Source organism: Malaya genurostris, chromosome 3, assembly GCF_030247185.1.
Source record: "Malaya genurostris strain Urasoe2022 chromosome 3, Malgen_1.1, whole genome shotgun sequence".
Classification (NCBI taxonomy): Eukaryota; Metazoa; Arthropoda; class Insecta; order Diptera; family Culicidae; genus Malaya; species Malaya genurostris.
The window spans coordinates 194,952,071-194,980,066 of NC_080572.1; the positions used below are offsets into that span (position 1 = coordinate 194,952,071).

Sequence of the window (27,996 nt, forward strand, 5' to 3'; positions counted from 1 at the left end):
TGCAAAACTTCTGCTATAAAATGTTTAAAGTATGTTTGAAATGTGATCAAATTTGGTCTTGGAATGCGAACATTATGTTAAAAATGATTTCTGTAAACCTACTTTTTAAAAATAAACCGTAAACATTGCCTATATGACTTTGCTTCGCGTCTTGTAGCACACCGCGAGGCAAGGTCTTCTTTCTCGTACAATACTAACGAGAGCGAACCCTTCATTTCATTACATTGTCATGGATTGCTTAGTTCATGTGTTAACTGAGACTGAGAGCACAGACAGTTTACTTGGCAAGGGAAATTGGTCTGCTCAGTAGCATATACTCTCACGCATCCAGTTTCTCTCTAATATAGGTCTCTCATTCAGCTATGTTAAGCAAAGTGTTCACAGCAGATATTTTTTGTTGCTTCGTTCGTTTGAGGATTCACAATACAAGCCCTGGACATTACCCACCCGCCTTTTTCTCATTCGTAGAAGAGACACATTTTTTACTTCAAGTTGGCAAGTAAAACCCATAATGCAAACCGTTTGAATAGTAATCCTACATCCAGAGACCAGCAGAAAGAAAACCCGTTGATTTGACAACGAGATAAACATGGAAAAAGTTCTGGCACCGCTTGAATTTGTATTTGCGTTCGAGTGACTTTTCGAATGTTCGGGTTTGTTTGCTTCTAAAATATCATACTTGTAGTAAAATTTTATGAATATTCAGTTTTGCTTAAATTTATTGAAGAAACAACATACTTAATTCGGGAATTTCGTTTGCCGGTTTTGAAACAGAGCCTTGAACTACGAGTGATTTTTCTGTTCAAAAAATTCAGCAGACAGAGCTTCACTGCAGGGTTTTGGGAGTTTCTAGTTACTCATTTTGTCAAATCAAGATTACATTTCTGTAGAATAATTGTGTTTGGAGTAGAAAAACAACTTTATTTCTTTACATAGAAAAGACACAATATTTACATTAATCCTGTTACGTCAAGAAACATCTATCAAAAGTAACTTTCAATAAGAATTGCACACAAACGATGCCCAATCGAGTATTAATTTTAACACCAGATGAAAAAGAAAAAGAAATATCTCTTCTACACGTTTTTAAATAACTCTTCAATACGAATGTTGACAGATAACTTCTGGGTCATTTTCACAAACAATGCGAGAATTCAACAGACATTCACTGCTCATACTCGCATAACAGTCCCATATCGATTTTCGCTAATTTTTAGTTAACTTGATGAATGAAATCTATCCTCAATATACTCTCAGAAATTGCAATAAAAGTTTAGGGTTTGTTCAGTAAAATGTGAAAAAATATCAACTCATGTCTGTCTCATATGCAAAGTTTCAATTTCAATTTCAATAATTCCATTTGTTGCAATATTGGAATAGCAAAGGTGTATTACCGATATTTCTTGTAATAATACCATGATTTAGCATTAAGTATCACAATAAATGAAAAAATTCGGAAATAAAATTTTGATCGTCTTTTTCTCTACATATGGGACAGATATGCAAGTATGAGCAGTATTTGTGGATAACAATGTGACATTCATGAAGAAGAAGACTACAGAATACAGAATATAGAGGTAACGATATATATCATAGTTTTGATGTGCATTTCAAATAAATGTAGCATGCTTTTAATTAAATATGTACTGCTTTTACACTTAATTTGAGAGTCAAGTGGAACACGTTATTGGCGAAAATCGATATGGGACTAATATGTTTAAATTGTTTTCAGTGTACTCACATTGTCTCAAAGACGGACTGAGTAATGAATTCTTACTCGACTGCTCGATTAGGATTGATACAGGCATTATATATGTCAATCATGAATGTTACTCACTTCATGATTGGGCTAGTGTAAAGGGGAGGGCGAAACATTACCATTCAGAATTCCATGTGGAATTTAGAATGAAATCCTACACGGGTAAAAATCCATTACCGGTACCATAATTAAAAATCATGCAATCATGAATCATGTCTATCATGAACAAAAAGTCATGATTTCATGAGTAAAATGATTAATATCATGAACAATAACACATATTTCATGAACATTTTCATGATATCAATCATTATGCTTATGAAATTTCATAAGGATGAATCTTCAAGTTCTTCGGATATGTCCTTGTAAATGCCCAGTTCTTCTTAAAATTTCACCATAAACTGTTTAAATTTGCTGGGAACCAACGAAAGGCTTACTTTAGTCAGCAGCGTCCATTAATTATAGCTGAAGTGTGATGGACTGAATTGCCTGATTTTTACACTCATAAAGTGATCAATCAATCAGAAACGAGCAGTAAATAACTTGTTCTTAGACTTCCAGCAGAAACTGTTGAACGAAAAAGCTTACCTTAGTTAGCATCATCCATTCCTTTAACTAGAATGTAATGAAATGGCGTAAGTCGCCTAACTTTTACACTAACAAATTCATAAAATGAGCGAAATATGAAAGGCGTTTATAATGTCACTGTCAATCGGATTGATCGAGCACCCAAAAACGAGCAGTCGATTAAGGTTGTGAACCATTTTGCGGTTAATTTTAATTTTTGGTTGAAATCTGACACTTGAGTGGTTATTTTGTGTCGAGTAGTGAAATTTAATTAAAACTGCGACCCATTTAAAAATTTGACGGACGGAAAGTTATTTGGGTTTATTTTCCACTGGAAATAATTTCAATATTAGAATTTTTATTGCAACATTTTTTTCAGTGTCGGGAAACATAATTCACAGTTTAAGTCATTGCTCCTTCCGTAATTACGATAATGTGGAATTTAGAATGAAAAAAAATTGCTCATAAACCGCGAGTTTGTTTAAAAAAAGTAAATGTATGCCCCGAAATGGCCACTCGTTCTGTGGTCATTGGATCAACGAAGGACTCCTGTTGGACGTTTTCTATGTTAACGGCTAAGAAATGAGTCATGAGTCACTTTCAATGCGGGTAAATATTATACATTTTTCGGATGGGTAAATATTATACTTTTTTGAATTCAATTACTGTTATTTCTCAATGGAGAACAGTTTAGAGTACCAGTAAAATTAATTTAATGTGAACCTTGATTGTTCTTAAAAATTTCATTTCAAATCCTGTCTCTCAGTGTTTTTTTTCTTAAATTTCCATTTCTTCTGTTTCATTCCCCACTGCATTTCATTTCTTTTCCCCACTGCATTTCATTGGATACTGATGCGTATAGAAGTTTCAAACCAAAATGTATTCCAACAAAATTCAAATGAGTAACATTTTTGCAGCATGTTTACCTTGTTAGCTTTGAACACTACATCAGAATTACAACGAAATAGTTTATTCAAAATTCATAGTGGAATTGAAGGGAATTTTTTCAAAACCGGTTTAGTTTCATTCCACTAACCGCTCAAACCCCAAACATTTATCTATTCGATAGTTTCGATGACGTATAAATACAAGAATACATTTGGAATTTTAGACAAACTATTGATAAATGTAAGCAAATATCCTTAGACTCCAAACTGAGCTCATCTGCTCTGTTTTTAACTTCCCCTGTGACCACGGTTGTTTTTTTTTTTTTTTTTTTTTTTTTTTTAAATAACTATTTATTGGAATATGAGTTAAAATTAAATTATTAAGATTTAAATTGGGTGTTCAGCCACAAGTGGTGACTTTTCAGCCCTGTTATATATATATGATTTGGTTATTACCATGAAGACATCATTTGCTTCCGCAATTCTGAGATTTTTGTGTAGGGAAAATTCTAAACCTACTTGTATTGTGTAATGGGGAAAAGGAACTTATATACTAACTTACTAACTAATACATAGAGCGAATCGACTCAATTGAAGATTGCATCGATTTTTGTCGGAATTTGCTTATAATATTATGTGACGTTACATCTAATGGTTCTATATTTGTGAGTCTGTGTAACTCATTTGTACTAAACCAGGGAGGACGCTTCAGAATCATTTTCAGAATTTTATTCTGAATCCTTTGAAGCGTTTTCTTCCTGGTGGAACAACAGCTTGACCAAATTGGTACCGCATAAAGCATGGCTGGTCTGAAAATTTGTTTATAAATTAACAATTTGTTTTTTAGACAGAGCTTAGAATTTCTGTTTATAAGAGGATATAAACATTTAATATATTTATTACACTTTGCCTGGATTCCTTCAATGTGATCCTTGAAAGTGAGTTTTTTGTCATACGTTAAACCTAAGTATTTAGCTTGATCAGACCATGTCAATTCCAAGCCATTCAATTTGAGAATGTGATTATTGTTTGGTTTAAGAAAAGAAGCTCTTGGCTTGTGAGGAAAGATAATTAATTGCGTTTTTGCTGCATTTGGTTTAATTTTCCATTTTGACAGATAATCACTGAAAATATTTAAACTTCTTTGTAGGCGACTGCAGATCACTCTTAGATTTCTACCTGTGGCTAACAGACTTGTGTCGTCACAGAATAGCGATTTCTGACAACCAACGGGTAGATTTGGAAGATCAGAAGTGAAAATATTATACAAGATTGGAGCTACACTCGAACCCTGCGGAACACCGGCTCGTACGGGTAGCAATTCAGATTTACAATTCTGATAGCTAACCTGAAGAGTACGATCAGTTAAATAATTTTGAATCATTTTGATCAAATAAATAGGAAACTGGAAATCAGACATTTTTGCTATTAAACCTTTGTGCCAAACACTGTCGAATGCTTTTTCTATGTCTAGAAGAGCAACTCCAGTGGATAACCCAGAAGATTTATTTGCTTTTATCATGTTCGTTACTCTGACAAGTTGATGAGTAGTTGAATGTTCATGACGAAATCCAAACTGCTCTGGTAAAAAAATTGAATTCTCATTTATATGAGTCATCATTCTTAACAAGATAATTTTTTCAAAAAGTTTACTGATAGAAGAAAGTAAGCTAATTGGGCGATAACTTGATGTTTCTGCTGGGTTTTTATCAGGTTTTAGGATAGGAATTACTTTAGCGTTTTTCCATCTTTTTGGGAAGTAAGCTAATGAAAAACACTTGTTGAAAATTTTAACCATGAGTCTCAAGGCAACATCAGGAAGATTTTTAATAAGAATATTAAAAATTCCATCATTACCAGGAGCCTTCATGTTTTTAAGTTTTCTAATAATTGATTTAATTTCATCAAAATTCGTCTCAATAATGTCATCGTGTGATAACACTTGAGTTGAAATATGATCATATTTCAGTGAGACTTCATTTTCAATAGGACTCACAACGTTCAAATTAAAATTGTGGACACTCTCGAACTGCTGAGCAAGTTTTTGAGCTTTTTCGCCATTTGTAAGAAGTATTTGATTTCCTTCCTTGAGAGCAGGAATAGGTTTCTGAGGTTTCTTAAGAACCTTAGAAAGTTTCCAGAAAGGTTTAGAATATGGTTTAATTTGTTCAACTTCTTTAGCGAAATTTTCATTTCGCAAAAGAGTAAATCTATGTTTAATTTCTTTTTGTAAATCCTTAACTATGTTTTTCATAGCAGGATCACGAGAACGTTGATATTGTCGTCGACGAACATTCTTCAACCGAATGAGCAGTTGAAGATTGTCATCGATGATAGGAGAATTTAATTTAGTTTGAGCTTTGGGAACTGAAAGATTTCTAGCTTCGATAATATAATGATTCAAATTATCAGTTGCTGTGTCGATGTCCGCAGAATTTTCTAAAATAGTTTCATCATCCACATGATTTTCAATGTGAGATCTGTAATCCAACCAATTAGCTCTATGATAGTTGAAAATATAACTAATTGGATTAATTATGGCTTCGTTGGAAAGTCTGAATGTTACAGGAAGATGATCTGAGTCAAAGTCAGCATGTGTAATCGGTTCACTACAAATGTGACTTTGATCTGTTAGAACCAGATCAATTGTAGACGGGTTTTTTACGGAAGAGAAACAAGTAGGATTACTGGGATGAAGAACTGTGAAGTAACCAGCTGAGAGTTGATTATGAAGTATTTTACCATTACTGTTATTTTGCCTACAATTCCACTGGACATGCTTAGCATTTAAGTCCCCTATTACGAAAAATTTCGATCGATATCTTGTAAGTTTTTGCAAATCGCCTTTAAAGAAATTTAATTGTTCGCCGGTGCATTGGAATGGCAAATATGCTCCAGCGATGAAATAAATTCCATGAATGGTTTCAACTTCGATTCCCAAGCTTTCAATAACTTTAGTATTGAAAGAAGGTAAAATTCGATGTTTAATTTGCCGTTGGACAAAAATGGCAACTCCACCACCAATTCCAGTAAACCTGTCAAATCGATGAACCACATAATGTGGATTACTTTTCAATTTTACATTTGGTTTAAGAAAAGTTTCTGTCACAATGGCAATATGAATTTTGTGAACTTTGAGAAAATTATAAAATTCATCTTCACTCGATTTCAAAGATCGAGCATTCCAATTTAAAATATTCAAATAATTATTTAACATCACTGTTAAATTTTAAATTCATTATAATATTATTTGCAAATTTCCATCCGATTTGAAATGCTTCAAAAAGTGATGAAGTCGAATTCATTTGGATGATCATTTGAAAAAGTTGATCTTGTAGGTAGATCATTTTATTTTCAGTTATATCGCCTAAATCGACTTCATTTAAAGAAGCGAATGGCATTGAAGGAATATTTGTAGGTAGACTGCCATTAGAAGAAGATGATTTGGCCGGTCTACCTATTAATAAATTGTTTTCGTTAGAAGAAGAACTGCAAGGCGGTCCTGTGTTTTGATTATTTACATTAGAAGAAATAGGAGATAGATTTCTACCTAATATACCAGCATAAGTGAAATTAGAAGAAGATGATGACGAGGTCGATCTACCTGTCAATAAATTGTTTTCGTTAGAAGACGAATTGGCAGGTGCCTTAGAAGAATTTTCAGGTATGTTCTGTAAATTTAAGGTCGTTGATTTGACTTGTTGTCTAAGCGAACGAGCGTTTAAAATTTTTTCCCTGACAGGACATTTCAAATAATTGGATTTATGATTTCCATTGCAATTTGAACATGAAAATTTATCAGTGGTTTCATTCATTGGACAAGCGTCTTTCGAATGCGATTTACCACAATTCAAACACCGTATATCCATATGACAATTTTTGGTTCCATGACCGAAGCCTTGGCAACGACGACATTGCGTTAAGTTTGCAATACGATTATGCCGTTTATAATGTTCCCAATGAATTTTAATGTGGGAAATGAAACGTACTTTTTCTAAAGTTTTCAAATTGTTTACATCACTTCGATTGAAGTGTATTAGGTAAAGTTCATGGGAAATTCCAGAGCGTGGTTTAGAAGTACCATTCGCTCTTTTTTTCATAAGTATTACTTGGGAAGGGGCAAAACCAAGCAATTCTTTTAGTTCATTTTTAATTTCATCAATACTTTGATCATTTGATAATCCTTTCAAGACAGCCTTGAAGGGTCTGTCTGATTTTATATCATATGAATAAAATTTATGAAGTTTTTCGGACAAATATCGAATAAGACGTTCGTAATCTTCCAATCCATCCACCAAGACTCGACATTCTCCTCTTCGTCCGATTTGAAATGAGACTTTTACTTCCGGGAGAAAAGTAGAAAGCTCAGTACGGAATGCTTTGAAGTCGGAAATCATCACCGTCACTGGTGGCATAGATTGATGTTTCTTCCCAGAACGACAAGCGTCCATTTTGGGAATTTTTGAAGAATTTTCTTCTATGTCGCTACAATCGGATTCAGGAAGAATCTCGTAAATATTGTTAGACGGCATAGGATCAGCGGAAGGGAAATCCGTCCGTTGTCTTTTATTTTTACATTCAGATTCTATAAGATCGTGAATGTTATTAGAAAAATGTTGAATAACGGATTGTGATTTATTCCGTATTGAATTATTTTTAGCCTTAGGCTTGTTGCCTTTCCGGTTGGACGCAGGCATTTTTGAAATTAATGAAATTTTAAATTAAATTAACTAGGCTAAATTAGTCTTCGATTAGACTCCTAGCTAGCCTTAAAAAAGGCTGATTAATTTCTTAGTCACTCTAATATCACTCTTTGTATCACTTAGTCACTCTAATATCACTCTTTGTATCACTTAGTCACTTAGTTAGTGATTCAGGTAGCCTTGAAAAAGACTGAAGCCTTGAATCAATGAAACTCTAGGTAGCCAGAAAAAAAAATTTCAGGAGCCAAGAGCTATACGCGTGCGGTGCGAACGACTGTTCAACACCGACTGCGACCACGGTTGTTATTCTTCCGCACTCGTTGCGTCCAAATCTGATAAGTTTTCGAGTGTTATTCGTCAAACCGCTCGTCTAACATATTGACCGATTCCGAAGGGCACCAACGGGCGGATCTGGTTCAGCGCCAAATCATCCATCGATTGAGCAAATTTTCAGGAAAATTTAATATTTCACACACCACTTCGGTTTGCCCTGGTCGAGATCGATTTTCGCGGTTCGGTGAATTCATTCTGCCGGGATTAGACGGCACCAACGCTTACAGTCTGCCCCGAGAGCTGCACGTGTCCCTGTGTTGAAAGACGGCTGCTCTGAGTGGCAATAAGAAGGAAAACACATTTGTAGCTGCATACGCCAGCATCCTGATTAAAAGCGGGATCGTGATCAGCGATAATCTCTTTACCCCCTCGCATCGTCCCACTAAAAATAGGTTCCGTGATGCAAAACTGTTTTTGGCAACGTTTCTAGTTTAAATGTCATGCAATATTTGAACTAACAGCACAAAGGAATGTCCGTAGCTGTAGAAGATTTCGCTAGCTCATGATCCGATGCTGTATTATTAGGGACCAAAGTGCCCTTCCGATGGATCAGGACTTGTTCGTGTGGATATTAATTAGTCTTAATTAGAATGCTACAAACGACCGGGCGTTTTCGTGACATTCGATCGGCAATAAAGAAATTTTATCGCTGGAAAATCCTCACTACTCTTAAATCCCTTCCGTCAATCCATAAAACAGAACTTCAACATTGCCTATTCGTCCGAAAATTGAACGATATTTTAATGAGCAAAGTTAAAATTATAATTAGCTTTTAAATTTTATTCATGTCTCGTTCTCTTTCTCCGATTTGCAAAGAGAGCAATCGACGGAGCTCTAATGATTTCCATATGGAAATGTTCCATCGTTCGAATGTGGAACTTCCACACAGTAAAATTGAGTTTGCCATTTCCACAGCGGCACTGTTCGGGGTGGGGGTTGCGGTGAACCAATCGTCCTCCCCCAACAACACACGGATGGGGAAAGGTCAATAAAACCAACTGCCTTCCCGACCAACGGACAGTGAATCAAATACCGCCGGAATCGGTTTCGAATGGTGGCGTAAAACAAAAAAAATGAATAGTCGTTAAAATTTCATTGGCTTAATTTTCAGGGATTGAACATTGTTAATCACTGCTACGGTTGGCACACGTAACATGCGCTAGAGGGTGTAAGCGAAACTAAAATAAAAGGCAAAAAAAACAATGATGATGATGGATAATGGATTTCACGAGTCAACTTGCCGTGAGTCATGACGCACCAAGCGTCTCCATCGGTTCTAGTTGGCAGAGAACTTTGCGATCGGTTTTCGGTTTCCATGTGATTACCCCGAGTCGTCGTTTATTGTGGGTTGTTTCAGACTAACAATATCACGTTTTGTGTACGTTCATAACCGAACAGTAATCTTAGCATAATAAACGCAATAAATGTTTGTTTTGGAAAATGTTTCCTTTGTGATTGGATTCATATGCAATTGTATCCAAGCAGTCCAAATTCATTTTTTCATTTAAAAAAGCAATAACTGCATTACGAATGGTTGGATCAGAAACAATGATTGATTTGAAAAATACCTTTCTTGTAATTCTATTATGCATCCCTCGAAATTTGGACAGATACCTATTTCGGTTACTACTTCTCCGTCTAATCTTACTATTGAAGTCTATCTTACTATTGAAGTCTATCTTACTATTGAAGCTACTGCGAAATTAATTTAGCATGGTTCCAGCAATTTTATTTGTGTTATGCATTTTTCAATCAATAGATAAATTGAGAGCAGAAAATAATTTCTTTACCAGATCCAAGTGATCTCATATTATATTCATTATTCAATATTAGTATTACAATTGGGCGAATTATGCCAAGATAATAAATACTTCACATTCAAAAATAGTTCAACTCTTTTTGAATATTATGATATTTCAAACATTCTTTTCGAGGATTATTGAATATGCTTTGGAAAAACGATACGGTCAAATTTTTTAGGAAATTACACATGTTGATTTATATGTAATTGCATATACGGTTATAATTTAATACTTGTTTATTAGTACCACAAAGACCCATTTTCTACTTCAATTCGAACTGTCAAAAGTTGAGTACTTTTTGATAGGTAAAACTAGGTGAAATACTATCCTTATCCATATTGCTGGTCAACGGAATAAATGTATCAAAAAAAACCATAGCTTGTTGAAAATTCTTGAATGAAATTAGTAAACGAGAGAATGGATTTTTGAACATCATAAGATTGTATAACTTGCCCGAAGACTCTTGTCTATTCATCCAGTTTGAATAAGTTCTAACATCATTTTAATATACATAAAGACTGTCCCAGAAAGTATGGACGCAACCAAAAACCGCTGCCATTTCGCAATGGTTCAGAATCTGTCAATTTTTATGGCTGCGTCCTGTTGTTTACACTCTTTTCTAACCTTTTGTGCAGTTGTTTATTCATTCTCATAAATTTATTTCGAAATACGTGGACTTTCAGCAGAACAACGTCGACAAATTGTGTACAAATGGTGCACAGAACGCGGAATGTCGCTGCGAAAGATAGCAAAAATGGAAGGAGTAAGTGAAAAAGCCGTGCGAAATGCAATCAGGAAGTTCGGTGAGGATAACACCTTTGAGGATAAACCCTCAGTTGGATAAACGTATACTGAAGGCGTTCGAGCGAAAGAAGGAGGTTTTAGTTCGGGATGTGGCCAAAACAATGGGCACTTCGAAATCAAATGTTCTTCGTGCTAAAGAACGTTTGAATCTTCGAACCTATAAGAAGCAGAAACAACCAAAACGTAGTCCGAAACAAGAAGCATCGATCAGTTCGTGCTCGCATCTCACACGACGCAGTCGAAAATCATTTACGGTCGCAAATCATATACGGTCGAAACAACAGAAACAAAGACAATATAGTACAGTGAACAATAGAGTGTACGGAATGGTCAAATACGATTTAACAAAGCCGGAATCTTGGCCTGCAAGACCAAATTCAATTTGTATAGATTTCACGCGTTGCAAAGTTAGGCCAGCAGCAAATGAAATTGAAATCTTACTTAAAGAACGAATGCATCTAGACGCTAATAATGTAAGTGAGATTCAATTCAACAAGGCGTCTAACTGCGTGTACATTATGTTTAAACGTGAAAGAGATCCAATTCCTTTTGCTTCGGTTAACAACGAGGTGCACAGTGTTGAGTGTGATAACATTGAATACAAAATCCCTGTGCACATGGTGGACAGTGCCATAGAAGTACGCGTGCATGACCTCCCCCCGCAGGTCACCGATCAGTACGTTCGGGAGAATATGTCGCAGTACGGTGAAGTCCATTCCATCGAAAGGGAAGTCCATTCCATCGAAAGGGAAGTATGGCGAAATTTTTTCCCCGGTATCCGGAATGGCGTGCGAGTGGTACGTATGCATCTACGTAAGGCAATTCCATCTTACATCATTTGTGATCAAAGTGGGACACGTCCGTGCAAAACGTTGATTACCTATGAAAATCAGCTGATTACATGCCAGTTTTGTGAACAGCCTGCACACTACGGTAAACCTTGCACTGAAACTGCGAAAAAGACATCTTCTACCAAAGACAACGTCAACCGTTCAACAACGAAAACTAGTGAGCGCAGTACTCATGTTTCACCATCAAACCAATCAGCAACTGTAACCATCGTACAACAAGGCGCATCTAAAGCAACTAGCAACGAGCTCAAGACTACTAACAACAAGGAAAACGAAACGAAGACGGACACCAACAACAATACAACCGATGAGGCAATGGATGACGAGACGAGCCACGAACAAAGTGCCCCTCAACCCTCGCAGGAGGGAAATGGAAGCTCTTCTCCTCCTAGAAAAAGAGTGACAACGAGATCCACTTAAAAAAAAATTCTTTATTTAAAAAATCGGCTAATTCGGCCACGTAAAGCTTGTACGCAAATAGGCCTGAATAAAAATACCTTTTAAATAAATAAAAAGAAGCATCGATCAGGCCGAGGGTTTCGAAAGCTGTACAATACGATTCTTGCTGGAAAATTGAACTGCATAATCATGGACGACGAAACCTACGTGAAATTCGATTACAAATCCTTGCCGGGACCACAATATTATACGGTGCGAAAAGGGCAAGTGTTAAACCAGTCCGAAACATCGATTGAAGTCGAAAAATTTGGTAAGAAAGCTATGGTCTGGCAAGCAATTTGTAGCTGCGGTAAGATTTCGAAACCCTTCATCACCACTGCTTCAATGAACAGCGAAATATACATCAAGGAATGTTTACAAAAACGACTTCTACCCATGATGCGAAGCCACAAGGATCCTTTTATCTTCTGACCAGATCTTGCTTCTTACCACTACTCGAAATCAACGGTAGAATGGTATACTACCAAAAATGTCACTTTCGTCCCAAAAGACATGAATCCACAAAATTGCATACAACTTCGACCAATTGAGGAATTTTGGACATTAACGAAGGCACATATTAGGAAACATATCTTGGCAGCCAAAACCATTCAACAGTTCGAAAAAGATGGGAAAAAAGTGTCAAAATTTGTCGCCAGGAAGTCTGTACGGAATTTGATGAGGAACGTTCGCAAGAAGGTGCGCCTGCTAGTCTACAATGGCTAAGTAGCAAATGTTGAGAATAATATTCTGTTGTTGAAATCTAATATTATCAGTATATCGAATAAAATTTGAATATCTAACACTTGTGAATTATTTACAACGAAATTCAAGTGCGTCCATACTTTCTGGAACAGTCTTTAATAATTTGATTCTTGTCTTAGCAGTTCACTAATTTTCGCTTACAGAAGGTTGCTTCAAAAAGTTTATCACATTTAGCGCCTCTGTGCACTGATTGCGACGTCTGCTGCAGAGCTGGATGTACGATATTACATTCAATGTATAATAATTCCAATAAATTTTCCAAATAATTTTCATGTATTTGGCTGTTTCTAAGCAATCCGAAAATAGGTTTGATTTCTAAATCTTTTTGGAAATCGGTAATTTTCTAAAAAAAATTGGTTCGTTCCCTCATTTAAATAATTTTGACACATATTCGCATTACCCATTATTGAGAAAAGGGTATTTACTCATTAAAAGAGTGTTCCCAGTTTTGTTGGAAATGGGTCTAATAGTACACATAAATGAGTACTTTATTTTAACCGCGAAGGCTAATCCTTCACATGACAAGCAAGTAAATATTGAAGTTTCTATGCCCGGTGAAGAATGAACATCGACCCTAGTGAAAAATGGGTGGCCAATACGTTTCCCGATGAAAACAAAACAATATGTAAGAACTATCACCAGCATGGAACGGTTTCGGAACAACAACATTAATTGTAAGCTTCTTATGGAGGCACACAACGTCAAGTTCACGGAACATTTTTCCTGATGAAAACAAACCAATCTCATTTGCATTTGTGGTTGTAAATCAGTTGCCAGAAAGCTCAATACGAGCTTGGAAGTATTAACAGTCACTACAGTGACAATTGAGTTGACTTTTTTTGAGGATAAATCGCTCATTGTCGATCTTTTCTATGAGTAACTCAAAATTAGGAAGGAGAAAGATTTTGATACCACCCAAATTTTAAGTACATAACCGATTACTCTTTTTGAGTTTCTAGTGGATGGTAACTGAATCACTATCTACTCAAAATTGACTTGATCGTAAACAAATAGGTAGCGAGCATTGCCGAAGTTTCCATGACAACACTTTGGGCAATCTTCCATTTATCTAGAAATTGAGGTAATCACTCGTTATGTAATACGCTAATTATCTAAAATTACTATGCAATTTAGTTGATTTTGGTTAGTTTTCTACCCAAAATTAGGTAGCGGCTGGTAAGAGTGCCGTTTTCTCCGCCGAAGCAAAACAAAAAAGGCAAGCATTCAGACCAGTGTGTGTCGAGAAAAGTGCAAACAAATTTGCGAATATTAGCGGCCCTTACACGATCATTAAAAGTGTCATTACTAAAAAGTAATGGCACTTTTAATGATCGTGTAAGGTCTACGAGTTCAGTAATGACACGAGTAATGATGGAATTCCGGATTTTCCACCATTACCAACATTATTTCTTCTTCTTATTTTTTTATTGTGGAAGTGCTGAACATCTTTAGAACTATACGCGAAAAAATGACTAAGTGTAGATTTAAATTGTTAATATTTCATTAACCTTAACGTTTCAATGGCAAATCAAATTTATTTTCAGCTAAACGAAAATAAAAACATTGCTATTGCTATTGCTGGAGTAGTTACAAATACTCATCATTAATAATGAACGTGTAATGCTAAAAAGTAATGATGTACAGTAATGCAGTAATGACGAGCGTTTGAGCAGAAGTGTCATTACTTAGTAATGACACTTTTGATGATAGCCGGTTCGGACAGTAAATGGCAAATGACCTTTGCCTTTACTTTCTGACATATCAGAGACTCGGATAACTCGTATCGCTAAGATGCCTAAGTTCGACTCCTCTGGTAGAAGGTAAAAGTTTAGATACGAGAAGCCTTCTGCTTACTTAAATGACCCTTGTCACGTCTCACTTTTCCGCACTTTATTCTTCACATCCTTGCTCTTCCTTGAGTACTATGGCTCTATGATTTCATATTCTTTCTCCTCTTATAATCTCTAGCTAGTTTGATATCGTTAAAATACCGAAAAAAGTATAATGATAGTGTAAGGGCCGCTATTGAGTGCATATCAGTGCATGATTGTCAGATTCTGGACATGTACGCTTAGAAAAAGTTACTCAGATTTTGTGTACTAGTTACTCATTTTCAAATGATACATGGAAACGTCAAAATTTGAGTGGTTACCCGTTAATATTATGAGTAATTTTTACTCTAAACTTGAGTTTTACGTATCGAATCATTTTAGGATTACTATTGCAGCGATCTGTCGAAAAATCGAACGAAAAATTTTGTGATATCATTTTCTATTTTCTATTGCTCAAATTACGTATCTGTGGTTAATTTCGTTGGAAATTTTGTGGAAAATTTTATGTCTGCAATAATACAATGCAGAAAATCGTTAATGAAATTGACGCTAAAACGGCGAGCAAATTGCGAGGTAAAGATTTAGAAATAATTTTGAAATCTAGAATAAGGAGTACGTTTTTAGGGTATTTGAGCCATATTAAAAAGGTTGTGGCATGATAATTCATGGACACGCGAAAGAATTCAAAGAGCCATAATTTGAATACCAGCTGGAAGTCAGACCAATCTTTCGTGAGCTCCGAGTGTGGTTCACGATACCAAAGATTTAAAAGCCTGAAACGTCATATAGGAAATGCCCATCGATTATTCGTGAAAGATACAAGTCACGAACCAATGATGGTTGATAATAATGAAAAACCAATTCCGGAAAACATTAATGAAGATCATTATTTATCGAGAATAACAAATCCAACGTTTTTTAAATCATAACTTTCCTTGGCAGGAATCAATAAAAAAAATGAATTCCCGCAAATTTACGGAGGGATGTCTCACTTCCAGAGGTAGAAGTAATAAAAGGTCCCAGAGATAAAAAAGTAAATTAGTAGCAATAACACAATTTGCGATTCGTCTTGAGTTATTCATATTGTACTTATATTTAGCGTAAATGCTACAATTAATTAAATTAAATTTAATCAATTTGAAATAAATTTTTTTTAAAAATTTGAGTACTTATTACTCTATTTTTGGCACATGTACAAATAAAGCATTACTCAGTAAATGAGTAGATTTTACCCAAACATCGTTTTCAGTGGAAAAACTCAAATTTGAGTATTTAAGAAGTTACTCTAAATTAGAGTTGTTCCACTTTTTCTGTAGTTGAGTGAGATCTTACTCATTTTTGAGTAACTATTTTTAAGCGTGTGTAACACGGGCCACGGACAGCCGAGCTAACAGGCAGTCCGTTGTAAACTCACATCCAGAGTTGCCAATGTTCCAGATTTATTTGGCATTTGGCAGATTTTTCTCATTTCGACAGACACTCGAAAAACCAGATCTTCTGCCAGATTTGTTTCGACAGATTTTCAAATTTTGTGCATATGAAATGCCAGTTTTCTTATTTTTATTTCAGTAATAGGAAACAATCAACACAAATGCCTGCAATTACAGGGTGCTGCAAACGAAATATTAAGAAGAAAATGGAACTTTTGTGGACATAGATGATGCCAGATTTTTCCAGACGTTTTTTTCGGAAAGGACCAGATTTTATTTTTTAGCACTTGGCATCTCTGCTCACTTCACAATCTTCAGCAAGTATAGGGATGTCACAATGTCGATCGATTAATCGAATAATCGATCAATAACTTAGATAATCGAATAACCTTTAATCGGTAAGTTTGAAATAGAAAATTCGAGTAATCGATTAACAATCCTGATAACCGATTACCGATCCTGATAATCGAGTTTGAAAATTTTAATCGATTATTAAATGATAAAAAAAATCCGACATCTCTAGCCGGCGAACAAATAAGAGAGAATATAAAGGCAAAATTCTCGGTTGATTTTTCATTAGGGCGTATAAGCAAGTGACAGTTTCTCTTTGTTTACTCTCTCTCTTCTATTATTTACCAAGCGGTTTCCACGTTTATCCCTCAATTCTTTGCATAAAATGATACCCGGAACTTTCGACTTTCAAACAGAGTAGTGAAATCAAAGAAAATCTTATTAATCGTATCAAAATAATCGAAAGAGAGAGTGATTAAAGAGAAACTGTCACTTGCTTATACGCCCTAATGAAAAATCAGCCGAGAATTGTTAAAGTGGGAAACGCCGTAAACTAAGCCAAACTGTATTGTAGTCACCGGCAGGAATTGAGTACAGCCATGACGATCAATTATGATAATAGTAAGAAGAAGAAATAGAAACAGAAAGAGGCAAAGAAGAGACGGATAGTTAAAACACCGCAAAATAAGGAACGAAGACAAAAATTAAGTAGTTGATAGAGTAGAATGGTAAATGAAGGAAGAGAAGTGAAAAAATATGTGCAAGAAAGGAAAGCACTTGAAATAATGCCAGAATGCAAAAAACATAAGTTATATTTATTGTAAAATTTTACATGATTTTTTTCTAGGTGTGTAGTTACGCTGATATTTGTTTTGTGCAAGCCAAGAAAATTTCAGAAGAACTGAAGAACGATTCAGAAGAAATCACACTTAGAAAACAAGGTGTAAATTTACGTCGTTATAGATGAAAGGAATTCACTTTAATTTTCAATTCAAAGCATGTAAAGATAAATCCTATCATTAACTTCACATTTAATTTAGCTGAAGTTTACATCGACACGAACATACAAACTATTTTTACTTGTTAATAGCAATACTATTGTATCATAAACGAACAAATTGCGGCACGCTACGTCAAGTGTAAAGGCATAACTATTAAGTTCTGAATGGATCTTTGGTAGCGCGCTGCAAAAAAAAAGCAACCTGATCAAGCAGCACAAAAAAAACGTGCGAAGGATACTTGGCTCGCATCGGTTGAATTTCATCCTGTATCACTAGCTTCTGTTGTCCGTCTCCATCTGAAATAGTCAAAGCAAGATTTACGATGCGAGTTCAGCAAGTGATAGATGATGAACCTCAACCGGTGCGTGCAAAGTGTTATGGATGTACATGGCTGTCTTCTGGAACATGATCCCACATGTTGGCAGAGGATCTCCACGGGGGGGAGTAGGTTGGAGGTTCGAATTCCGTGTCTGGCCTTTCTTTTTTCGTATTTTTTTGAGTTTTAGAACTTCTATCTTCCCTCTCGTTCTGTTTCTCGTTGGCAGTGACGAAAAGTGAAAACTTAGTTCTGGAAAGCTTCTAGTACGTTTACTGAAAAACCAAAATTAATCACTAAAATCGCCATGTTTAACTATTACGATACTACTGAAGTTGAGAGCCTATCCGGATTGGTGTTTGGAAGGCCATCGTCCTAGCGTTTCTACCACCTTTCCTCCAGCGCATGATTACTACAAAGCAAAAACTATATCCTACTGTTCACTTCTGCTTGCTGGCAGTACTTTGAAGTACTTTTAGTGTCACCTGCTGAAAACACTATTCTATTTTTTTACACCACCGTAATTAGGTACAATTAACTAAAGCATTCTTGGCCTAATTACTTGTGGTAGAATATTTTTGAGACTCGAAATCACCTGAGTTAAAATGTAAGTATTCGGATTCGGAAGTTGACTTCATCGACATTCTCCAATAGGCGGTATTTTCAAAATAGCACTTGGTATATTATCCAAATGCTTTCAGCTGATCAATTGTCAACCAAGATGCGTCGCCGTTTTTTCCAATCATTGCCACCAAACCTACTAAATTTGAGCAACTACTAGAACTTGTTTGGAGTGGTGTCGTTTCTGTTCACCACCAGCTAGACGCTCACTTCTCGGATCCGGGAACGGAGAAAACGTCGCAAAATGTCTTCCCAGCAACCAAGTTACGGTAGCTCACCGGCGTTGCGTAATAATTTACGATGTGAATAAATGACTAAAAATAGTGCGGGGAGGGCACATTATGCCATTCTTTGCGCCGTTGACCGCTGCCAAGATTTTCTGGTGTCTTCTTGTTTTGCACAAAAAGAAAAAAGGAAAAAAAACCCGAGCAAAATGAAGAAAACCGTTTCCCCAACCGAGAGGGCACTAACGGACGCGGGAGCATCTTTTTCTTTTTTTTCTTTGGGCAACCCCGAACTCGACTGAAGTTGACAAAGGACCTGCCTGAGAGGCTAAAAATAGTACCGCGCAACGGACCATAGTTTTCGGTTGACCAGTTTGTGATCTGTGTTTGTGTGTATGTGTGCGCGTCGTACAGGACCGGTTTGAGGTTCGAGGGCACTTGGGAGGAAAATGTGAGTGAGAAAATATTTTGAGCTTGTTGTTATCTCAGGCCGTTGTGTTTTTTATTAAAAGAAGTGCGCGTAGCAAAAATTTTCATATTTCACGGTTTGCGCTTCAAGTTGGAGACGCCCAATGGTCGGCTTCGAGTGGACCGCGCATAATGGGAAATATCGCGCGAGACGCGTCAAACCGCCTATTTCGCTAACGAGGGAGGGGACCAGGGAAGGCGGCACATTACTGTCAAGATGGCAAAACTTTGTTGGCTGCCGTTGCATAATTTCCATTTCTTTTGTAGAAAATTGAAAAGCAGTAGATATTTTCGCACTTATATTCTTAGACGTGTGAAGATCATTTCAGTGATCGGTTGCGTAGTTGTTTAGAGCATTTTAGACTTGTTTTTCCATCGGTTGAAAACTGTCCGTTACACGAATCGCCATTATGCGGCGCACCTGTTGACAAGTCAATTCACGCTGATGGGATATTAAAGAGTTTTCCATACGGTCCCTCATTATGGGAACTCTGGTCGCTCGTCCTAAGGTTAAACCAATGTCAGGAGATGTACGGACGATCACTTCGGTCAGAACGGGCCATTGGCAGAATAGTTCATAAATTGATTTTGTAATCTCGGTTCTCAGAATCGGTCAAACTAACAACCGAGAGGGCTATATTTAAAGTATTCTTTTTTTTCACAAAATTGTTGCATTCCACTGTACTATGTAAAACATTTAGTCATACATACGGTTCGACGGGAGAATTTCTAAATTTACATATTTCCACTAGAAGATGAGATTATCATCGTTAGCTATCGGTGTTGTCAAGAGCCTCCTGACGTATTCCGATTTATTTTCGGATTATTTGCTGCCGGTGTGCGTTCGACGAGGTGTCGCGCAGTTGTCCTGAATCGGCCACAAACTCAACACTCAGTTCTAGGACTATCAAACACTGTTACACCATATGATTTGCAAACAACTTAAGCTTCTTCGTTTTTTTCGAAAAACAAACGTTTCGTTTTATTTTTGTTCCAAAATCACGGATATCTCCACCCCCTTCATGCACTGATTCCGACTGTTATTTTATTTTTCGTAGAAATGCACCCAAAGAAAATCGTTAACCACTACCACGTGCTCGAATCTCCTCCAATCGACACGATTTCCACTCAAAAAGTGCTACCGAACTAACGGAGCAAATCAAATCGAACAACTGACCTGTTCTGAAAGGTCGAGACAATCGGCGGAGGTTTACTGTGCGCGAGTCCTTATATAAATTTTCGAACCACTGCGCTCCCGTTCAAAGGAACCCCACCAACATTCCGCCATCAGTCCGTCGGTTGCTGCCCGGCGGGTACTCCGAGAAGAGCACACAAAGACAGCCGGCTGTTTGCAAATCGAAATTGTTCACCACTACATTCGTGAATAGAGAATATTTTTCAAAATGTTGTAGCATTTCAGGAACGGTCGCACAGGGGAAAAATTTAAAATCCTTCGGTAGCACACCAGTCGGAAGAAATTCGCAGACATTTTGTTGTTTTAGATTATCGTGACGTTTCAGGGATGCTTTGTAGTCTAGAAACAGGTGTTTGGTGCCCTAGGGTGGCACTTAGTTGGGTGGCATTCGTCCAAATATAGTAAAGTCAATGCTGACGTGGATCGGCGGTTTCAATCCATTTCCCATAGTAGAAATTAGCCAATAGAACAGTTTTACCTTGCTTTGCAGGATCTTAGATTTCAATATTCGAATAAGAAAACTGCGCGCCTATATCTCGAACGAATTTTGTAACATTCTTCATGTATGAAATTTGGAATGAAAGTTGCAGATCGTTTTTGCCGTTCTCGTACAAAAAGTTTTTGCAATCACTGTAAAAATTGAGATCCGGAGTGACGAGTGTCATATACCGTTTGAAACAGTTCGTCGAGATGGTCCGTGTGCGTAACAAGAATTTGCACTCGATTTTCTTGGATCGATTCTAGCAGGAAGGTCACAGGATTTTTTTGGATTTTGATCCCGATCCGGTTGCGAAACCGAAGAGCGAAAAAGGGCCCTCAAAAAAAACTCACCTTTCCCTGAGAGTGCTATATCGATTTTCACGAAGTTTGGTTCAAATGGATGTCCTGGTGATACCATACAAAGTTCTATTCGCAGTTTCAAAACTACAAGATATTGTTTATGTTAATAAATCGTAATTTAGTATAAGTACACCGTTTCAAATTCTGAACGCAAAGTAATGAATGTTTGCACAATTCACACAATCAAACACATGAGCTGAGAAGTCCCAGGCCTAACAAAGAGAACACGATTTTTTTGGTTCAAAATTAACTTTATTTTTTAACGTAATTTCCATCAAGAGCAACGCAATCATTCCAGCGACGCTCTAACATTTCAATACCACTTTTTAAGAACAATTGATCTTCGTCCTCAAAGTAGGCCTCAGTTTCAGCGCTAACCTCTTCATTCGTGCGAGCATTTTTTCCAGGTCTGAAAACAGCCAGTAGTCGCTGGGAGCCAAATCTGGCGAATACGGTGGATGTGGGAGCAATTCGAAGTTCAATTCATGTAGTTTTGCCATTGTTTTGATTGACTTGTGACACCTTGTGTGTGTCGTTTTGATGAAACAATTTTTTTTCTTTGCCATATGTGGTCGTTTCTTTGCATTTTCAAGCCTTCAAACGCTCCAATAATGGTATATAACATTCATTGTTAATAGTATTTCCTCTCTCAAGATAGTCGTTAAATATTACACAACGCACATCCCAAAATACCGAGGCCATATCCTTTTCAGCCGGTTGTTCGCTTTGGACGAGGTTCACTAGTTGCTGTCCACTCAGATGACGATCGTATTGATTCCGGAGTGAAGTGATGAATCCATTAGTTTTCAACTAGCAATAATCGCACCTCGGTTGAACCTCATTGGTTACGATATCGCCACTGCGCAAAGCTAAGTGATGAATCCATGTTTCATCCATTGTCACATATCGATGCAAAAATTCTGGTTAGTTATGTTTAAACATGGCCAAACACTGCTCAGAGTTATCAACACGCTCTTGTTTTTGGTCAACAGTGAGCAAACGCGGCACCTTCTTTGAACAGAGCTTTCTCATAGTCAAATGCTAATGCAATATAAAGCCAATCCATTCTCTTGATATCTTTACGATGTCAGCTAACTCAGGCAACCTCACTTTTCGATCGTTCCAAACGATTTTGTGAAATTTTTTATGTTTGCTGGTGTTACCGCCTAATTTGGACGTCCACTGCTTTCTGCATCATCGGTGTCTCTACGACCACGTTTGAAATTAGCAAACCAACGTTTTATTGTTATTTCTGATGGTGCTGAGTCTCCATAGCACTTTTCAAGCCATTGCTTTGCTTGAACGGTATTTTTCTCACTAAGAAGCGCTGTAAAATTGAAACACGAATTTGTTTTTGATCCATTGTTCTGAAAATAACAAAAGTAGCGTCACTCTTAACACAATAACTAACAAACTAAGGAATAGAATAACATGAAAAAGGTGACTGCAATAAAACTAGCACCATCTATGTGTTAGGCCCGGGACTTTCGAGCCTATGTGTTATCAACTAATTCGAACGATTATCGATGGTCGGAGGTGTGATGGAGCCGTGCAAATATTATATTTGTTCGTATTCTAGCCATCAAGTTTTGTATCTGTCATTACCCACTCGCTTTTTTCCATAAATACGTTTATTTCTTAAGACAATTTACATTTACATTCCTTCGCCGTAGCATCACTTTTACATAGAATTCTTATCCTAATATAATACTAATATAGTCACAACGATTTTGGTTAAATAAAACATATTTCTCTAATTTTTAAATGTCATATTATTTGAACTAAACGATTAACTGCTATAAATTATAAAATAACATAAGCTGAAATTTTTAAACACTTTTTTGTTGATTTCCTAAACTATTTCGAGTTTGTTTCAGCACATCATTTTTATTAAAATTTTACTATTGGATGGACTAATGGACGCAGTAGGAGTCAGAACTAACCCTCAAAAGGGTCAATTATTAAATTGAAACTTCAATTGTCTTTATGAAATGATAAAGAAGTTTCATGTAAGAAAGGTTACGACAAACAAGAATGTCTCGAACTGGGACATTGGATGGTCTACCTAGGATACGCAAGGAATTTATTAGTTGAGATCTGACATCACGATACTCCACGCATGTCCAAACGACATGATCAATATCGCGATAGTCTTCGCCACAAGCACAATGATTAGGTTACGAAGTCCAATTCGAAGAAGGTGTGCATCTAACGTATAGTGATTGGACATGAGTCTGGACTTCACACGAATGAAATCCCTACTCACATCAAGTCCCTTGAACCATGCCTTTGTCGATATTTAAGGAATAATTGAGTGCATCCACCGACCCAGATCATCTCTATCCCAAGAACACTTGGCAGATGGCAAGTGTTCTTTGGCGAGACGCGCAATAGTATTCGTTGAAAGCAATCGGTCTCTCATAAATTGCACCCCTCAATAGCACCACATTTGGCTAAACTATCGGCTCTTTCATTGCCTGGAATGGAGTAAACCCGCTTTTTACTTCCTTTCTGTTTTTTACTTCAAGGCGACAAGTTGGAGCAGTTGTTATTTTTATCTATTTGTTTAACCTTTCTCTAGAGAAGGATAATAGAATTACTGGAGAAACTGTTTTTTTTATACGCACACTTTGCTCGGCTTAACCAATTTCAACAAGCTTAGGCTCGTTTGGAAGCTACTATTGGGTTGTGGATCAAGTTCGAAGATCATATGGATAATGATTTCGGTTCCGGAGATATGATCGTAGAACTTACGTAACCGACAAAACGCACTTTTTTCAAATGCACTTTGCTTCGAATATGCGACGTAAGCGTTGAGTTGTGCTTTTCCGAACTATCCGAAACAATCTGAAGTATTAAAAATCAGCCCAAATTCATATCAGAAATTATCCTAAAGATAAAAGGAAGGTATGTATCCCCTTAAGTATTCATGATTCATGCTTAAGTTCTACTTTTTACATTGCCATTATTTAGACATATTCATGTCTTTCTTACAACGAACAAGTTCCGAATTTAGTTCCAGCACGTAGGTTCGGAATTCTGAACCTAAAACTGAGTTCAGGCATTAAATTCTGAAACTGAATTTAGGAAATGATATCTGATTCAGATGTCAGTTAAAAAATTCAGGTTCAGATCTAAACCTTAGTTCCAGAATCCAGATATAAAATTTTGAACCTTGAATTTTGTTCCAGAACTGTGAAGTTGACTTTCTGAATCAGAATTCTGCATTAGAGTTCCGAATATAAATTCAGAAGCTAAATTCAGTTCCAAAATCTTGTCCAGAAACTAGTTTTATGGAATTTAGTTCCAGTTTAGAATTTAGTTCCAGAGTCATAGTTTAAAATTCTGAACCTGTATACTGGAACTAAATTCCTAAGCTGAATTCTGAAACTAAATTCTAAACCTGAAATGAAGTTCAGAGTTCAGGTGCATTGGAATTCGGTATCTGAATTCAGTTACGAATACAACTATAAAATGTAAACTTTTCCTGATTAAACTACCGTGCATGTAATATACACGAAAAAAACCTGTTTTAATCCACCTAGTGATGTAATGATAATAATGTTTTTCTCATATTACTTATATTTTCAGAAATATCATCAGAAGATTTTGTGAAGAATTTTTTTTCAATCTTGAATAAAATAAGAAACTTTCTTTGGGTATAAACTAACATAACCTTTTCAAATTGTAAACAGTTATGTCAAGTTGATAAGAATTTTTCTTTATTTTGCATCGTCGCACTAAATGATTGAACAAACTTTACCCTATAGTTCTGGAACCGGAAATCGGACCCGGATGAAATTAAACAGCATAAGACTGTAGGAACTTTTATTTGAGCCTGTTTGTGGAAATCGATCAAATCATCTCTGTGAAAATTGAGTGAGTCTCGTTTGAAACTTTTTGACTACTACTTCTGGTACTTCTAGAACCAGGAACTTGGAACCTGTATAACCAAAGTCGGTTCGTTTAGTAGCTAATATAGCCTACGAATTGAATCAGTTTTAAGGGAAATCTAGAAGAATTTTACCCTTCGTCGCTTTAAATGACGGTGTGAAATTCAAAAGCAACCTACAGGACTACGAGATTTTTTTTATAAGTGACCAAAGTAGGTTCGTTTAGTAGCTAATATAGCCTACGAATTGAATCAGTTTTAAGGGAAATCTAGAAGAATTTTACCCTTCGTCGCTTTAAATGACGGTGTGAAATTCAAAAGCAACCTACAGGACTATGAGATTTTTTTTATAAGTGACCAAAGTCGGTTCGTTTAGTAGCTAATATAGCCTACGAATTGAATCAGTTTTAAGGGAAATCTAGAAGAATTTTACCCTTCGTCGCTTTAAATGACGGTGTGAAATTCAAAAGCAACCTACAGGACTACGAGATTTTTTTTATAAGTGACATTATTAGACACATACCCACGCACCCACATACATTGCTCAGCTCGATGAACTGTGTCGAATTATATAGAACACTTAGCCTTCGGGTCAATTTCCACTGGTCAATTTTCAAGTGATTGTATAAACTTTCTTTATGAAAAAGGCAATAAGTGCACTTTTATTGAAAAGCATATTTAACAGATCGGCTGAAAAGTTCGTATCGTTTCTATGAGAGGGCGCCACTAGAATTAAATCCATACCGTTTTCAGTTAGTACCAACCTTCAAAATATACGGGTATAAATTTGACAGCTGTCTGATTATTAGTTTGTGAGATATTGCATTTTGAGTGAAGCCACTTTTGTTATTGTGAAAAAAATGAAAAAAAAAAGGAATTTCGTGTGTTGATGAAACACTACTTTTTGATGAAAAAGAGTGCCGCCGATACCAAAAAATGGCTTGGTGAGTGTTATCCAGACTCTGCACCGGGCGAAGCAACAATTCGTAAGTGGTTTGCAAAATTTCGTACTGGTCATATGAGCACCGAAAACGATGAACGCAGTGGACGTCCAAAAGAGCCTGTTACCGATGAAAACGTGAAAAAAATCCACAAAATGATTTTCAATGACCGTAAAGTGAAGTTGATCGAGATAGCTGACACCCTAAAGATATCAAAGGAACGTGTTGGACATATTATTCACGAATATTTGGATATGAGAAAGCTTTGTGCAAAATGGGCGCAGCGTGAGCTCACAATCGATCAAAAACAACAACGAATTGATGATTCTGAGCAGTGTTTGGAGCTGTTATATCGAAATAAAACCGATTTTTTTGTCGATATATAGCAATGGACGAAACATGGCTCCATCACTTCACTCCGGAGTCCAATCGACAGTCAGCTGAGTGGACTGCACGCGATGAACCGAACCCAAAGCGTGGAAAGACTCAACAATCGGCCGGTAAGGTTATGACGTCTGTATTTTGGGATTCGCATGGTATAATTTTCATCGACTACCTTGAAAAGGGAAAAACCATCAACAGTGACTATTATATAGAGTTATTAGAGCGTTTGAAGGACGAAATTTAAAAAAAAAACGGCCTCATTTGAAGAAGAAAAAAGTTTTGTTTCATCAAGACAATGCACCGTGTCACAAGTCGATGAAAACCATGCTGAAATTGAACGAATTGGGCTTCGAATTGCTCCCTCATCCACCGTATTCTCCAGATTTTACCCCCAGTGACTTTTTCCTGTTCTCAGACCTCAAGAGAATGCTCGCTGGTAAAAAAATTAGAAGCAATGAAGAGGTAATCGCTGAAACTGAGGCCTATTTTGAGGCGAAGGACAAATCGTACTACAAAAATGGTATCGAAAAGTTGGAAGATCGCTATAATCGCTGTTTCGCCTCTGATGGCAATTATGTTGAACAATGAAAACGAATTTTGGCAAAAAAATGTGTGTTTCTATTAAACGATACGAACTTTTCAGCCGAACTGTTATCATGATCTTGTAAAAACACTAACAAGTAGGTACCAATTGAATAAAAGGATTAGAAATTTACATATTTTTCACCTGGAAAATATAAATATGCACGCTATACGAACAAAGCACGCTGGAGCAAAGACGCACGTATCGTCGCGTATTAGTTTTGCATGGTCATTTTTTTCGATTACAGAGGTTTTATCATTGTTGTCATTCACCTTTTCGGGCCAGAAAAGTTTTCTGACCCTATTTGCGGGGTTGGGAATCGAACCCAGGTGAGCAGCGTGAAAGGCATCGACTTACCTATCACGCTATACCCGTTCCCCTGCATCATCATTTTGAATTTGAATGTTTTGACACTTATCGCCCTATAATTTCGGAACCGGAAGTTGGATCAGGATGAAATTGCACAGTATATTTAAAGACAATGAGAGCTTTAATTTGAATCATAAATCGTGAAAAATGGCTTAACCGTTACTGAGAAATTGACGAGAGTTCCGTTTTTGGAGATTTTCTTCACTATTACCGGTGCGTTCGGAAGCGGAAACCGAGGACTAGTAGTCCCAAAATAGTTTTATATATTCACTAACTAACAAGATCCGCCAACTAGATCAATTTAGCAGTAAGTTTTATAAAAATGTACTCATGAAATTGAAAATTTTCACCAATCGCACTGTAATACCGGAACCGGAAGTCGTATCTGGATCAACTTTTCGGAGACTTTTTAAAGAATTTCAAGACCTTTTAGTTTGTGAAAATTGGTCAAAAAATTTCCGAGAAATTGCATATTTTTTCATACATTTTCACATATTTCCTTGTAATTCCGGAACCGGAAGTGGGATCCAATTAAAACTCAGGAAAGTTGTATAAGGCTATAAGACCTTTCATTTAAATCTATGTTTGTGAAAATCGGTTCAGCCATCTTTGAGAAACGTGTGTGACTATTTTGTTGGTGCATATCACCCTGTAATTCCGGAACCGGAAGTCAGGAACTTTGTATGGGACCTCAAGACCT

General features: G+C 36.6%; 1 protein-coding gene and 1 pseudogene across 1 annotated transcript in view; both read right to left on the minus strand.

Annotated features, from left to right (window-relative positions):
• LOC131435608 (calcium-transporting ATPase sarcoplasmic/endoplasmic reticulum type) overlaps positions 1-20,396 on the minus strand; it is a 112,655-nt gene extending 92,259 nt beyond the window's left edge. The window contains exon 1 of the mRNA XM_058603674.1: positions 20,270-20,396. The gene's annotated coding sequence lies outside the window, so the exon portion shown is untranslated. The remainder of the gene's footprint in view (positions 1-20,269) is intronic.
• A 1,452-nt stretch (positions 20,397-21,848) lies between these two features.
• LOC131439693 (U4 spliceosomal RNA) lies at positions 21,849-21,998 on the minus strand (annotated as a pseudogene).
• Between the last annotated feature and the right edge of the window lie 5,998 nt (positions 21,999-27,996).